The 13,040-nt window shown below is 35.1% G+C and overlaps 11 non-coding genes across 11 annotated transcripts; all 11 read right to left on the bottom strand.

The window, feature by feature from the left end:
- Positions 1-271: 271 nt before the first annotated feature.
- Positions 272-378, bottom strand: LOC148514169 (U6 spliceosomal RNA). Its single transcript, XR_015879685.1, has one exon. It is a non-coding gene; the product is annotated as a U6 spliceosomal RNA (small nuclear RNA).
- Positions 379-900: 522 nt separating this feature from the next.
- LOC148514168 (U6 spliceosomal RNA) lies at positions 901-1,007 on the bottom strand. The gene has a single exon (XR_015879684.1). It is a non-coding gene; the product is annotated as a U6 spliceosomal RNA (small nuclear RNA).
- A 1,536-nt stretch (positions 1,008-2,543) lies between these two features.
- LOC148514167 (U6 spliceosomal RNA) lies at positions 2,544-2,650 on the bottom strand. The gene has a single exon (XR_015879683.1). It is a non-coding gene; the product is annotated as a U6 spliceosomal RNA (small nuclear RNA).
- Positions 2,651-3,172: 522 nt separating this feature from the next.
- Positions 3,173-3,279, bottom strand: LOC148514166 (U6 spliceosomal RNA). Its single transcript, XR_015879681.1, has one exon. It is a non-coding gene; the product is annotated as a U6 spliceosomal RNA (small nuclear RNA).
- A 1,541-nt stretch (positions 3,280-4,820) lies between these two features.
- Positions 4,821-4,927, bottom strand: LOC148514165 (U6 spliceosomal RNA). The gene has a single exon (XR_015879680.1). It is a non-coding gene; the product is annotated as a U6 spliceosomal RNA (small nuclear RNA).
- A 1,542-nt stretch (positions 4,928-6,469) lies between these two features.
- LOC148514164 (U6 spliceosomal RNA) lies at positions 6,470-6,576 on the bottom strand. The gene has a single exon (XR_015879679.1). It is a non-coding gene; the product is annotated as a U6 spliceosomal RNA (small nuclear RNA).
- A 522-nt stretch (positions 6,577-7,098) lies between these two features.
- On the bottom strand, positions 7,099-7,205 carry LOC148514163 (U6 spliceosomal RNA). The gene has a single exon (XR_015879678.1). It is a non-coding gene; the product is annotated as a U6 spliceosomal RNA (small nuclear RNA).
- A 1,536-nt stretch (positions 7,206-8,741) lies between these two features.
- On the bottom strand, positions 8,742-8,848 carry LOC148514162 (U6 spliceosomal RNA). The gene has a single exon (XR_015879677.1). It is a non-coding gene; the product is annotated as a U6 spliceosomal RNA (small nuclear RNA).
- Positions 8,849-9,370: 522 nt separating this feature from the next.
- LOC148514161 (U6 spliceosomal RNA) lies at positions 9,371-9,477 on the bottom strand. The gene has a single exon (XR_015879676.1). It is a non-coding gene; the product is annotated as a U6 spliceosomal RNA (small nuclear RNA).
- Positions 9,478-11,018: 1,541 nt separating this feature from the next.
- Positions 11,019-11,125, bottom strand: LOC148514160 (U6 spliceosomal RNA). The gene has a single exon (XR_015879675.1). It is a non-coding gene; the product is annotated as a U6 spliceosomal RNA (small nuclear RNA).
- A 1,535-nt stretch (positions 11,126-12,660) lies between these two features.
- On the bottom strand, positions 12,661-12,767 carry LOC148514159 (U6 spliceosomal RNA). The gene has a single exon (XR_015879674.1). It is a non-coding gene; the product is annotated as a U6 spliceosomal RNA (small nuclear RNA).
- Positions 12,768-13,040: the final 273 nt, after the last annotated feature.

The following is a 13,040-nucleotide window of genomic DNA, read 5'->3' as shown; positions in this document are numbered from 1 at the left end:
TGACTTGGAGGGGGCACCTGTCCCTTACGTTTCCGCTTCGACCAATAGATACACCCCTGCAAGTTCAATAAGAATTGAAGGTGGCTAAATAATTTTCTAAGTTTAAATATAACTGAGGCAGTCTGCACAATTCACACAATGATAAGTCATGTCTAACTGATGACATCATACAAGAGTTGGTCGATTTGTTCTTTGCTTGCAAAACTTCTTACCTTTTTATCTGCAGGTATCATTAAGTGGAAAAGAATTAATTTGTCCAGAGCTATATACCTAAAATATGGAACGCTTCACGAATTTGCGTGTCATCCTTGCGCAGGGGCCATGCTAATCTTCTCTGTATCGTTCCAATTTTAGTATATGTGCTGCCGAAGCAAGCACATTCCAAAAGCAAAGTCCTAAGATATATATACCCCACCATGTGCCTCAAGATTGATCTTAGGGAGAGTAAAAGATGGAAGTTAAATTCAGATGGGGTTTCAAAGACTGGAGAACACTTTACAATAAACAAGATAGAGCTACTTACTGGCAAAAAATTCAATATCCCATTAAGGAAAGGCCACCAATTTCTATACGTACCACAGTCAAATAAATTATGCAAATTAGCATGTGGAGGTTCATTTCTTTTGGAACCATAGGCTGTACAAGATTAAAATTGCTCCTAAGTACAGAACAAGTGAAGTAGGAATGGAAAGTGGCAAAATTGTTTTCTAAGACTTAATAGAAGTACTGAGACAACCTGCACAATTTAGACAAGAATTGAATTTGAAAATGATATGTCATGTCGAACTGATTTTGTCATAAAAAAGTTGGTCGATTTGTTCTTTGCTTGCAAAATTTCTTGACTTTTTATCTGCAGGTATCTTAAGTGGAATCGAATTAATTTGTCCAGAGCTATATACCTAAAATATGGAACGCTTCACGAATTTGCGTGTCATCCTTGCGCAGGGGCCATGCTAATCTTCTCTGTATCGTTCCAATTTTAGTATATGTGCTGCCGAAGCAAGCACATTCCAAAAGCAAAGTCCTAAGAGTTATATACCCCACCATGTGCCTCAAGATTGATCTTAGGGAGAGTGAAAGTTGGAAGTTAAATTTAAATAGGGTTTTATAAACTGGAGAACATTAACAAGATAGAGCTGCTAACTGGCAAAAAAAATTCAATATCCCATTAAGGAATAGCCATCGATTTCCATACATACCACAGTGAAACAAATTATGAAAATTGGCATGTAGAGGTTCATTTCTTCAAAACCATAGACTGTACTAGGCTAAAATTGCTTCTTTGCATTCTTTGGCTAGGATGGCACTTGACAAAAATGGGTGCTCTTTGCCAGGCACCCCTGTGCATCTAAGCAGCCAGGTTTCCAGACATCAGCAAAATCTCCAGCCAAAAAAACATTTACTGCCCATTAAATAACCATTCTTTTTTATAACTTTATAGTTTATAGCATTTAGTTTAGGGAGACTAAAGAATTTTACTTCTAAATGTTTTTAGTTTATAATACTAATCATATGCTAATCACCATTTATGTAATCGGTTAATGTCAAATAAGTGGGCAAAAAGGTCAAAAATGACATAGTTTACACTTAAAATGTATTTGTTGCTAAACAAATTTGGATATATGCAAATTATGTAACTGCTAAACTTTAAGATTGTAAATTAAGTATTGTGTGCACTATCTTTTGGCTCAATTAACAATAAAAGTAAAAAATACAGATGAAAAGCATATGGTAAGTATTGTAAATTAATAATATATATATATTTTGAAGCCACAACATGGTCTCCCTAATTGTATTGGTATATGATTTAAACTAGCCCTAACATTTTTTTTTTATTTTTTTTTGTACATTCTGTTAGAGGTGCTTATGTGTTGTGAATGGCTCCTTGGTTTGACATCTAATACATTATGTGTTCAGCTCTTATTTTTGTGGCACAGAGTTAAAAAAAGAATTTTTAGAAGTCTAGTATATCCATGGGTGCTTGGGGAGTTTCTTGATGGAACATTATGTGTAGGGGGAGAAGCTAGGCATTTGTTCTTTGTGGAAAGGGTCTTAAATCTCATGCATTAAGCAAATTAGGTGATTGCAGCATGCACCATGGGCTTCAATAATTATATAATAGCAGATTTGATTTGCTGGAGATTGTGGTTTTGTACTGTACAATTGTCTAGAGTTATGAATAGTTATTGGATAAAGAAAGATACATTTTTCCATTGTACCAAGCAGAACCTATTGGGTGCAGCAGTGCATATTCATGCCTTCAGACCTGGAGTGACTTGGAGGGGGCACCTGTCCCTTACGTTTCCGCTTCGACCAATAGATACACCCCTGCAAGTTCAATAAGAATTGAAGGTGGCTAAATAATTTTCTAAGTTTAAATATAACTGAGGCAGTCTGCACAATTCACACAATGATAAGTCATGTCTAACTGATGACATCATACAAGAGTTGGTCGATTTGTTCTTTGCTTGCAAAACTTCTTACCTTTTTATCTGCAGGTATCATTAAGTGGAAAAGAATTAATTTGTCCAGAGCTATATACCTAAAATATGGAACGCTTCACGAATTTGCGTGTCATCCTTGCGCAGGGGCCATGCTAATCTTCTCTGTATCGTTCCAATTTTAGTATATGTGCTGCCGAAGCAAGCACATTCCAAAAGCAAAGTCCTAAGAGTTATATACCCCACCATGTGCCTCAAGATTGATCTTAGGGAGAGTAAAAGATGGAAGTTAAATTCAGATGGGGTTTCAAAGACTGGAGAACACTTTACAATAAACAAGATAGAGCTACTTACTGGCAAAAAATTCAATATCCCATTAAGGAAAGGCCACCAATTTCTATACGTACCACAGTCAAATAAATTATGCAAATTAGCATGTGGAGGTTCATTTCTTTTGGAACCATAGGCTGTACAAGATTAAAATTGCTCCTAAGTACAGAACAAGTGAAGTAGGAATGGAAAGTGGCAAAATTGTTTTCTAAGACTTAATAGAAGTACTGAGACAACCTGCACAATTTAGACAAGAATTGAATTTGAAAATGATATGTCATGTCGAACTGATTTTGTCATAAAAAAGTTGGTCGATTTGTTCTTTGCTTGCAAAATTTCTTGACTTTTTATCTGCAGGTATCTTAAGTGGAATCGAATTAATTTGTCCAGAGCTATATACCTAAAATATGGAACGCTTCACGAATTTGCGTGTCATCCTTGCGCAGGGGCCATGCTAATCTTCTCTGTATCGTTCCAATTTTAGTATATGTGCTGCCGAAGCAAGCACATTCCAAAAGCAAAGTCCTAAGAGTTATATACCCCACCATGTGCCTCAAGATTGATCTTAGGGAGAGTGAAAGTTGGAAGTTAAATTTAAATAGGGTTTTATAAACTGGAGAACATTAACAAGATAGAGCTGCTAACTGGCAAAAAAAATTCAATATCCCATTAAGGAATAGCCATCGATTTCCATACATACCACAGTGAAACAAATTATGAAAATTGGCATGTAGAGGTTCATTTCTTCAAAACCATAGACTGTACTAGGCTAAAATTGCTTCTTTGCATTCTTTGGCTAGGATGGCACTTGACAAAAATGGGTGCTCTTTGCCAGGCACCCCTGTGCATCTAAGCAGCCAGGTTTCCAGACATCAGCAAAATCTCCAGCCAAAAAAACATTTACTGCCCATTAAATAACCATTCTTTTTTATAACTTTATAGTTTATAGCATTTAGTTTAGGGAGACTAAAGAATTTTACTTCTAAATGTTTTTAGTTTATAATACTAATCATATGCTAATCACCATTTATGTAATCGGTTAATGTCAAATAAGTGGGCAAAAAGGTCAAAAATGACATAGTTTACACTTAAAATGTATTTGTTGCTAAACAAATTTGGATATATGCAAATTATGTAACTGCTAAACTTTAAGATTGTAAATTAAGTATTGTGTGCACTATCTTTTGGCTCAATTAACAATAAAAGTAAAAAATACAGATGAAAAGCATATGGTAAGTATTGTAAATTAATAATATATATATATTTTGAAGCCACAACTTGGTCTCCCTAATTGTATTGGTATATGATTTAAACTAGCCCTAAAATTTTTTTTTTTTTTTTTTTTTTTTTGTACATTCTGTTAGAGGTGCTTATGTGTTGTGAATGGCTCCTTGGTTTGACATCTAATACATTATGTGTTCAGCTCTTATTTTTGTGGCACAAAGTTAAAAAAAGAATTTTTAGAAGTCTAGTATATCCATGGGTGCTTGGGGAGTTTCTTGATGGAACATTATGTGTAGGGGGAGAAGCTAGGCATTTGTTCTTTGTGGAAAGGGTCTTAAATCTCATGCATTAAGCAAATTAGGTGATTGCAGCATGCACCATGGGCTTCAATAATTATATAATAGCAGATTTGATTTGCTGGAGATTGTGGTTTTGTACTGTACAATTGTCTAGAGTTATGAATAGTTATTGGATAAAGAAAGATACATTTTTCCATTGTACCAAGCAGAACCTATTGGGTGCAGCAGTGCATATTCATGCCTTCAGACCTGGAGTGACTTGGAGGGGGCACCTGTCCCTTACGTTTCCGCTTCGACCAATAGATACACCCCTGCAAGTTCAATAAGAATTGAAGGTGGCTAAATAATTTTCTAAGTTTAAATATAACTGAGGCAGTCTGCACAATTCACACAATGATAAGTCATGTCTAACTGATGACATCATACAAGAGTTGGTCGATTTGTTCTTTGCTTGCAAAACTTCTTACCTTTTTATCTGCAGGTATCATTAAGTGGAAAAGAATTAATTTGTCCAGAGCTATATACCTAAAATATGGAACGCTTCACGAATTTGCGTGTCATCCTTGCGCAGGGGCCATGCTAATCTTCTCTGTATCGTTCCAATTTTAGTATATGTGCTGCCGAAGCAAGCACATTCCAAAAGCAAAGTCCTAAGAGTTATATACCCCACCATGTGCCTCAAGATTGATCTTAGGGAGAGTGAAAGTTGGAAGTTAAATTTAAATAGGGTTTTATAAATTGGAGAACATTAACAAGATAGAGCTGCTAACTGGCAAAAAAATTCAATATCCCATTAAGGAATAGCCATCGATTTCCATACATACCACAGTGAAACAAATTATGAAAATTGGCATGTAGAGGTTCATTTCTTCAAAACCATAGACTGTACTAGGCTAAAATTGCTTCTTTGCATTCTTTGGCTAGGATGGCACTTGACAAAAATGGGTGCTCTTTGCCAGGCACCCCTGTGCATCTAAGCAGCCAGGTTTCCAGACATCAGCAAAATCTCCAGCCAAAAAAACATTTACTGCCCATTAAATAACCATTCTTTTTTATAACTTTATAGTTTATAGCATTTAGTTTAGGGAGACTAAAGAATTTTACTTCTAAATGTTTTTAGTTTATAATACTAATCATATGCTAATCACCATTTATGTAATCGGTTAATGTCAAATAAGTGGGCAAAAAGGTCAAAAATGACATAGTTTACACTTAAAATGTATTTGTTGCTAAACAAATTTGGATATATGCAAATTATGTAACTGCTAAACTTTAAGATTGTAAATTAAGTATTGTGTGCACTATCTTTTGGCTCAATTAACAATAAAAGTAAAAAATACAGATGAAAAGCATATGGTAAGTATTGTAAATTAATAATATATATATATTTTGAAGCCACAACATGGTCTCCCTAATTGTATTGGTATATGATTTAAACTAGCCCTAACATTTTTTTTTTTTTTTTTTTTTTTTTTTGTACATTCTGTTAGAGGTGCTTATGTGTTGTGAATGGCTCCTTGGTTTGACATCTAATACATTATGTGTTCAGCTCTTATTTTTGTGGCACAGAGTTAAAAAAAGAATTTTTAGAAGTCTAGTATATCCATGGGTGCTTGGGGAGTTTCTTGATGGAACATTATGTGTAGGGGGAGAAGCTAGGCATTTGTTCTTTGTGGAAAGGGTCTTAAATCTCATGCATTAAGCAAATTAGGTGATTGCAGCATGCACCATGGGCTTCAATAATTATATAATAGCAGATTTGATTTGCTGGAGATTGTGGTTTTGTACTGTACAATTGTCTAGAGTTATGAATAGTTATTGGATAAAGAAAGATACATTTTTCCATTGTACCAAGCAGAACCTATTGGGTGCAGCAGTGCATATTCATGCCTTCAGACCTGGAGTGACTTGGAGGGGGCACCTGTCCCTTACGTTTCCGCTTCGACCAATAGATACACCCCTGCAAGTTCAATAAGAATTGAAGGTGGCTAAATAATTTTCTAAGTTTAAATATAACTGAGGCAGTCTGCACAATTCACACAATGATAAGTCATGTCTAACTGATGACATCATACAAGAGTTGGTCGATTTGTTCTTTGCTTGCAAAACTTCTTACCTTTTTATCTGCAGGTATCATTAAGTGGAAAAGAATTAATTTGTCCAGAGCTATATACCTAAAATATGGAACGCTTCACGAATTTGCGTGTCATCCTTGCGCAGGGGCCATGCTAATCTTCTCTGTATCGTTCCAATTTTAGTATATGTGCTGCCGAAGCAAGCACATTCCAAAAGCAAAGTCCTAAGATATATATACCCCACCATGTGCCTCAAGATTGATCTTAGGGAGAGTAAAAGATGGAAGTTAAATTCAGATGGGGTTTCAAAGACTGGAGAACACTTTACAATAAACAAGATAGAGCTACTTACTGGCAAAAAATTCAATATCCCATTAAGGAAAGGCCACCAATTTCTATACGTACCACAGTCAAATAAATTATGCAAATTAGCATGTGGAGGTTCATTTCTTTTGGAACCATAGGCTGTACAAGATTAAAATTGCTCCTAAGTACAGAACAAGTGAAGTAGGAATGGAAAGTGGCAAAATTGTTTTCTAAGACTTAATAGAAGTACTGAGACAACCTGCACAATTTAGACAAGAATTGAATTTGAAAATGATATGTCATGTCGAACTGATTTTGTCATAAAAAAGTTGGTCGATTTGTTCTTTGCTTGCAAAATTTCTTGACTTTTTATCTGCAGGTATCTTAAGTGGAATCGAATTAATTTGTCCAGAGCTATATACCTAAAATATGGAACGCTTCACGAATTTGCGTGTCATCCTTGCGCAGGGGCCATGCTAATCTTCTCTGTATCGTTCCAATTTTAGTATATGTGCTGCCGAAGCAAGCACATTCCAAAAGCAAAGTCCTAAGAGTTATATACCCCACCATGTGCCTCAAGATTGATCTTAGGGAGAGTGAAAGTTGGAAGTTAAATTTAAATAGGGTTTTATAAACTGGAGAACATTAACAAGATAGAGCTGCTAACTGGCAAAAAAAATTCAATATCCCATTAAGGAATAGCCATCGATTTCCATACATACCACAGTGAAACAAATTATGAAAATTGGCATGTAGAGGTTCATTTCTTCAAAACCATAGACTGTACTAGGCTAAAATTGCTTCTTTGCATTCTTTGGCTAGGATGGCACTTGACAAAAATGGGTGCTCTTTGCCAGGCACCCCTGTGCATCTAAGCAGCCAGGTTTCCAGACATCAGCAAAATCTCCAGCCAAAAAAACATTTACTGCCCATTAAATAACCATTCTTTTTTATAACTTTATAGTTTATAGCATTTAGTTTAGGGAGACTAAAGAATTTTACTTCTAAATGTTTTTAGTTTATAATACTAATCATATGCTAATCACCATTTATGTAATCGGTTAATGTCAAATAAGTGGGCAAAAAGGTCAAAAATGACATAGTTTACACTTAAAATGTATTTGTTGCTAAACAAATTTGGATATATGCAAATTATGTAACTGCTAAACTTTAAGATTGTAAATTAAGTATTGTGTGCACTATCTTTTGGCTCAATTAACAATAAAAGTAAAAAATACAGATGAAAAGCATATGGTAAGTATTGTAAATTAATAATATATATATATTTTGAAGCCACAACATGGTCTCCCTAATTGTATTGGTATATGATTTAAACTAGCCCTAACATTTTTTTTTTATTTTTTTTTGTACATTCTGTTAGAGGTGCTTATGTGTTGTGAATGGCTCCTTGGTTTGACATCTAATACATTATGTGTTCAGCTCTTATTTTTGTGGCACAGAGTTAAAAAAAGAATTTTTAGAAGTCTAGTATATCCATGGGTGCTTGGGGAGTTTCTTGATGGAACATTATGTGTAGGGGGAGAAGCTAGGCATTTGTTCTTTGTGGAAAGGGTCTTAAATCTCATGCATTAAGCAAATTAGGTGATTGCAGCATGCACCATGGGCTTCAATAATTATATAATAGCAGATTTGATTTGCTGGAGATTGTGGTTTTGTACTGTACAATTGTCTAGAGTTATGAATAGTTATTGGATAAAGAAAGATACATTTTTCCATTGTACCAAGCAGAACCTATTGGGTGCAGCAGTGCATATTCATGCCTTCAGACCTGGAGTGACTTGGAGGGGGCACCTGTCCCTTACGTTTCCGCTTCGACCAATAGATACACCCCTGCAAGTTCAATAAGAATTGAAGGTGGCTAAATAATTTTCTAAGTTTAAATATAACTGAGGCAGTCTGCACAATTCACACAATGATAAGTCATGTCTAACTGATGACATCATACAAGAGTTGGTCGATTTGTTCTTTGCTTGCAAAACTTCTTACCTTTTTATCTGCAGGTATCATTAAGTGGAAAAGAATTAATTTGTCCAGAGCTATATACCTAAAATATGGAACGCTTCACGAATTTGCGTGTCATCCTTGCGCAGGGGCCATGCTAATCTTCTCTGTATCGTTCCAATTTTAGTATATGTGCTGCCGAAGCAAGCACATTCCAAAAGCAAAGTCCTAAGAGTTATATACCCCACCATGTGCCTCAAGATTGATCTTAGGGAGAGTAAAAGATGGAAGTTAAATTCAGATGGGGTTTCAAAGACTGGAGAACACTTTACAATAAACAAGATAGAGCTACTTACTGGCAAAAAATTCAATATCCCATTAAGGAAAGGCCACCAATTTCTATACGTACCACAGTCAAATAAATTATGCAAATTAGCATGTGGAGGTTCATTTCTTTTGGAACCATAGGCTGTACAAGATTAAAATTGCTCCTAAGTACAGAACAAGTGAAGTAGGAATGGAAAGTGGCAAAATTGTTTTCTAAGACTTAATAGAAGTACTGAGACAACCTGCACAATTTAGACAAGAATTGAATTTGAAAATGATATGTCATGTCGAACTGATTTTGTCATAAAAAAGTTGGTCGATTTGTTCTTTGCTTGCAAAATTTCTTGACTTTTTATCTGCAGGTATCTTAAGTGGAATCGAATTAATTTGTCCAGAGCTATATACCTAAAATATGGAACGCTTCACGAATTTGCGTGTCATCCTTGCGCAGGGGCCATGCTAATCTTCTCTGTATCGTTCCAATTTTAGTATATGTGCTGCCGAAGCAAGCACATTCCAAAAGCAAAGTCCTAAGAGTTATATACCCCACCATGTGCCTCAAGATTGATCTTAGGGAGAGTGAAAGTTGGAAGTTAAATTTAAATAGGGTTTTATAAACTGGAGAACATTAACAAGATAGAGCTGCTAACTGGCAAAAAAAATTCAATATCCCATTAAGGAATAGCCATCGATTTCCATACATACCACAGTGAAACAAATTATGAAAATTGGCATGTAGAGGTTCATTTCTTCAAAACCATAGACTGTACTAGGCTAAAATTGCTTCTTTGCATTCTTTGGCTAGGATGGCACTTGACAAAAATGGGTGCTCTTTGCCAGGCACCCCTGTGCATCTAAGCAGCCAGGTTTCCAGACATCAGCAAAATCTCCAGCCAAAAAAACATTTACTGCCCATTAAATAACCATTCTTTTTTATAACTTTATAGTTTATAGCATTTAGTTTAGGGAGACTAAAGAATTTTACTTCTAAATGTTTTTAGTTTATAATACTAATCATATGCTAATCACCATTTATGTAATCGGTTAATGTCAAATAAGTGGGCAAAAAGGTCAAAAATGACATAGTTTACACTTAAAATGTATTTGTTGCTAAACAAATTTGGATATATGCAAATTATGTAACTGCTAAACTTTAAGATTGTAAATTAAGTATTGTGTGCACTATCTTTTGGCTCAATTAACAATAAAAGTAAAAAATACAGATGAAAAGCATATGGTAAGTATTGTAAATTAATAATATATATATATTTTGAAGCCACAACATGGTCTCCCTAATTGTATTGGTATATGATTTAAACTAGCCCTAAAATTTTTTTTTTTTTTTTTTTTTTTTTGTACATTCTGTTAGAGGTGCTTATGTGTTGTGAATGGCTCCTTGGTTTGACATCTAATACATTATGTGTTCAGCTCTTATTTTTGTGGCACAAAGTTAAAAAAAGAATTTTTAGAAGTCTAGTATATCCATGGGTGCTTGGGGAGTTTCTTGATGGAACATTATGTGTAGGGGGAGAAGCTAGGCATTTGTTCTTTGTGGAAAGGGTCTTAAATCTCATGCATTAAGCAAATTAGGTGATTGCAGCATGCACCATGGGCTTCAATAATTATATAATAGCAGATTTGATTTGCTGGAGATTGTGGTTTTGTACTGTACAATTGTCTAGAGTTATGAATAGTTATTGGATAAAGAAAGATACATTTTTCCATTGTACCAAGCAGAACCTATTGGGTGCAGCAGTGCATATTCATGCCTTCAGACCTGGAGTGACTTGGAGGGGGCACCTGTCCCTTACGTTTCCGCTTCGACCAATAGATACACCCCTGCAAGTTCAATAAGAATTGAAGGTGGCTAAATAATTTTCTAAGTTTAAATATAACTGAGGCAGTCTGCACAATTCACACAATGATAAGTCATGTCTAACTGATGACATCATACAAGAGTTGGTCGATTTGTTCTTTGCTTGCAAAACTTCTTACCTTTTTATCTGCAGGTATCATTAAGTGGAAAAGAATTAATTTGTCCAGAGCTATATACCTAAAATATGGAACGCTTCACGAATTTGCGTGTCATCCTTGCGCAGGGGCCATGCTAATCTTCTCTGTATCGTTCCAATTTTAGTATATGTGCTGCCGAAGCAAGCACATTCCAAAAGCAAAGTCCTAAGAGTTATATACCCCACCATGTGCCTCAAGATTGATCTTAGGGAGAGTGAAAGTTGGAAGTTAAATTTAAATAGGGTTTTATAAATTGGAGAACATTAACAAGATAGAGCTGCTAACTGGCAAAAAAATTCAATATCCCATTAAGGAATAGCCATCGATTTCCATACATACCACAGTGAAACAAATTATGAAAATTGGCATGTAGAGGTTCATTTCTTCAAAACCATAGACTGTACTAGGCTAAAATTGCTTCTTTGCATTCTTTGGCTAGGATGGCACTTGACAAAAATGGGTGCTCTTTGCCAGGCACCCCTGTGCATCTAAGCAGCCAGGTTTCCAGACATCAGCAAAATCTCCAGCCAAAAAAACATTTACTGCCCATTAAATAACCATTCTTTTTTATAACTTTATAGTTTATAGCATTTAGTTTAGGGAGACTAAAGAATTTTACTTCTAAATGTTTTTAGTTTATAATACTAATCATATGCTAATCACCATTTATGTAATCGGTTAATGTCAAATAAGTGGGCAAAAAGGTCAAAAATGACATAGTTTACACTTAAAATGTATTTGTTGCTAAACAAATTTGGATATATGCAAATTATGTAACTGCTAAACTTTAAGATTGTAAATTAAGTATTGTGTGCACTATCTTTTGGCTCAATTAACAATAAAAGTAAAAAATACAGATGAAAAGCATATGGTAAGTATTGTAAATTAATAATATATATATATTTTGAAGCCACAACATGGTCTCCCTAATTGTATTGGTATATGATTTAAACTAGCCCTAACATTTTTTTTTTATTTTTTTTTGTACATTCTGTTAGAGGTGCTTATGTGTTGTGAATGGCTCCTTGGTTTGACATCTAATACATTATGTGTTCAGCTCTTATTTTTGTGGCACAGAGTTAAAAAAAGAATTTTTAGAAGTCTAGTATATCCATGGGTGCTTGGGGAGTTTCTTGATGGAACATTATGTGTAGGGGGAGAAGCTAGGCATTTGTTCTTTGTGGAAAGGGTCTTAAATCTCATGCATTAAGCAAATTAGGTGATTGCAGCATGCACCATGGGCTTCAATAATTATATAATAGCAGATTTGATTTGCTGGAGATTGTGGTTTTGTACTGTACAATTGTCTAGAGTTATGAATAGTTATTGGATAAAGAAAGATACATTTTTCCATTGTACCAAGCAGAACCTATTGGGTGCAGCAGTGCATATTCATGCCTTCAGACCTGGAGTGACTTGGAGGGGGCACCTGTCCCTTACGTTTCCGCTTCGACCAATAGATACACCCCTGCAAGTTCAATAAGAATTGAAGGTGGCTAAATAATTTTCTAAGTTTAAATATAACTGAGGCAGTCTGCACAATTCACACAATGATAAGTCATGTCTAACTGATGACATCATACAAGAGTTGGTCGATTTGTTCTTTGCTTGCAAAACTTCTTACCTTTTTATCTGCAGGTATCATTAAGTGGAAAAGAATTAATTTGTCCAGAGCTATATACCTAAAATATGGAACGCTTCACGAATTTGCGTGTCATCCTTGCGCAGGGGCCATGCTAATCTTCTCTGTATCGTTCCAATTTTAGTATATGTGCTGCCGAAGCAAGCACATTCCAAAAGCAAAGTCCTAAGAGTTATATACCCCACCATGTGCCTCAAGATTGATCTTAGGGAGAGTGAAAGTTGGAAGTTAAATTTAAATAGGGTTTTATAAATTGGAGAACATTAACAAGATAGAGCTGCTAACTGGCAAAAAAATTCAATATCCCATTAAGGAATAGCCATCGATTTCCATACATACCACAGTGAAACAAATTATGAAAATTGGCATGTAGAGGTTCATTTCTTCAAAACCATAGACTGTACTAGGCTAAAATTGCTTC

The sequence above is a fragment of the Taudactylus pleione genome, unplaced genomic scaffold (genome assembly GCF_031769625.1).
Source record: "Taudactylus pleione unplaced genomic scaffold, aTauple2 ptg000262l, whole genome shotgun sequence".
Lineage (NCBI taxonomy): Eukaryota > Metazoa > Chordata > Amphibia > Anura > Myobatrachidae > Taudactylus > Taudactylus pleione.
The sequence above is the reverse complement of the archived record's forward strand: the minus strand, read 5'-3'. Positions and strand labels throughout refer to the sequence as shown.